Source organism: Mustela lutreola, chromosome 4 (assembly GCF_030435805.1).
Source record: "Mustela lutreola isolate mMusLut2 chromosome 4, mMusLut2.pri, whole genome shotgun sequence".
NCBI lineage: Eukaryota > Metazoa > Chordata > Mammalia > Carnivora > Mustelidae > Mustela > Mustela lutreola.
This window is the reverse complement of record NC_081293.1, coordinates 10366073-10368765: the sequence shown is the minus strand read 5'-3', so window position 1 is coordinate 10368765 and position 2693 is coordinate 10366073. Positions and strand designations below refer to the sequence as shown.

At 43.4% G+C, this 2693-nt stretch overlaps 1 pseudogene; it reads right to left on the bottom strand.

Annotated features, from left to right (window-relative positions):
• Window positions 1–2104: 2104 nt before the first annotated feature.
• Window positions 2105–2454, bottom strand: LOC131830259 (developmental pluripotency-associated 5 protein-like; annotated as a pseudogene).
• Between the last annotated feature and the right edge of the window lie 239 nt (window positions 2455–2693).

The following is a 2693-nucleotide window of genomic DNA, read 5'->3' as shown; positions in this document are numbered from 1 at the left end:
AACAGTAAAGGCTGGTTTCAAGGGAAAGTTGATAAGAATAGGCATGGCAATTCTAGGCAATTCTGATGGGTACTGCGAAATGTTTGCTTTATGATAATGAATAAAGCCATTTTGAAGCAGACTTTAAATCGCCACAGTTCCTGGGTATCTATCAGGATACAGCCATGCCTAGAATCTACAAGTGAGGCAGCCCCATCTCCAGCAGAAACATGGGACTATGCAGAAGTTGGAAACAAAGCTGCTGGGGACTGAATGTTGAGCAGAGGCCAGGGTCTCTGTAAATGGTATCGTCGATGTTCAAAACAACTTGAATGGGAAGCATTCTCATTTACAGATTGGATGAGGCTCAGTGGAGTTACAGTTCAAGCCAGTAAGCTTTCAGATCCAGATCTGCCAGACCTGTTCTCGTCCTGTTTCCCACACTTCAACCCTGTTTGCAAACCTCCCATGATAGGGAAGACACTGCCTCCCGGGCCACACAGCCAAGTGCTGGACAGAGATGACAAGTAACAACCATTTTGTGGTGGACTCTTTTGTCCTCCCTTTCCTCTTCATGCCTTTTTACCCAGAGCCTTGATAATGTGTATCAAACACACATGTTATATAACCAAAGATGTTGACCTTGGTTTGTTTTCTTAGTTCCCAGTTCTAAGACCTCTAAAAGGAATTTTTCTAGGAGAAAACATGTTCTGTGGTTAAGATGGATGAAACTCTAGTCTGTATTGACTTTGGTAAGATAGCCAGTTAAGAACATCTTTGATTACCTGGTCCCAGGGGTAACGTTTGAATTAACTAGATTTTGGTTTCTCTCTCTTCTGGGATACATTCTCAATTGATTTCTACTGATGACTTGTACAAGAATCAATAAGTAAATACGCTTCTAAGTAAGTAATAATTTTTCCTTGGTTTAGAGGACTTGATAATTTAAGAGAACAAAATATTTTTGTTGCTTATAACATTGACAGCATGTGTTCTCAATTAAGAATGACTTTGCCCTGGGAGTATTTGACCATGCCTGGAGATATCGTTGGTTGTCATAGCTGGGGAGATGGGGTGCTGTTAGCATTTAGTTCGTAGAGACAGGGATTGCAAAATATCCTCCAGTGCTTCTTCCAGAGAAAGATATGTCTCCATGTGTCAGTACTGCCATGGTTGAAAAACCTCAACTTACAATAATACCAAAAGAATACAAATACCAGGGGTTATTGATTGCACAATACAGATAATTATTTATAATAATAACATCAGTGTCCTCCATGATATCAAGAATCATTTGGAATGAAGTATAATGGGCCATAATTTAAAGACCACAACTTCAAGAGTATCCAGTAGAAGCATCTTTCACCCTCCTTTCTGTGGAAGTTGCTGAACAATGGCCAATCATAGCACGTGTCTGGCACGCAACCTAGCGTAATCTCAGATTTCTTGAAGACAAGTGGACAAATAAATTTAGGGATAACATGGAGCATGCGGTGTTGGCTTTCATGTAACAATGATGCCAGAAGGATCAATTAAAACCTGAGGACACATGAAGAAGCCACCTACTACTAATGAGTTTGGGGCAGGTCATTTAAGCCTCATCTTTGACGTCTTCAACTTTAAGATGAAAATAAAGGGGGTGTGCCTAGGTAGCTTAGTCAGTTAAGTGTTCAGCTCAGGTCATGATCCTGAGGTCCTAGAATGGAGCCCCATGTCTGGTTCCCTGCCCGTGGGGAGTCTGCTTCTCCCTCTGCCCCTCCCTCCACTCGTGCTTGCGCTTTTTCTCTCTCTCTCAAATAAATAAACAAAATCTTAAAAAAAAAAAAAAACATTTAAAACATTAAGGTGATTATATCAAATAAAATATACCAGTCCTCTTTTAAGTATAAAATGATATTCTACAGAAAGGTTTTTTTTTTTAACTTATTTAAAATTTTATCTTTTAATTAGCAAACCTGGGGGGAAAGCCACATTAGGACTGAGACAAAGGCAGGGACCCAAAAATCAGCTGGTTTTTCCCTGTCAGACTGGAGCAGAATTTCAACCAGACCACATGCATTCCACCTCTGCAGACACAGTTTACTCTTTAAATCCTGATTCCAGGTTCGTGGTTTGCAAACTAGCTTCACTTCCTCCAAGGACCCAACTCTAGGGCTTTCATGGCACCCTCAAGTTTGAGCATCCTTCGTTCCTGTCGCTGGCGGTGCCATTCGGCCATGGACTGGAGCATCCACCTGGCCCCGAGCTCGTGCAAGTAAGAGCCATAAACCACAACCTCTCTGAGGTCCAAAGATTCCAGAACCTTTAGCTCGAGCATGACTTTGCTCACTGGCTCAACGTATGGGATTCGAGACCCTGCTGGGCCAAACAGAGCCTCCAAGAGCTGCATCTGGACCTGCAACACCTCGGGATCTTTCAAATCTTCAGGAGCTTTCACCCATGGTGGAATATCCTTTGTTCTGGTAGGGTCCCCATCTGGAGCGCCTCGAAACTAACCATGCTCCAACCTGGGCTAGGCCTGAGTGGCTGGGGCCTCGGAGCCAGAGAGGGAGCACCAGGACGGGCCCCGCCCATGAGAAGCCCCGCCCAAAAGAAGCCTTGCCCCCTGTCTGATGGCCCAGTCTCCCACCTACAGAAGGTTTTATAGGGAAAGCCATTGTAGGTAAAAACAGCTACTTCCAACAGCCACAAGAAATTGCCCAGTAATATTTAAA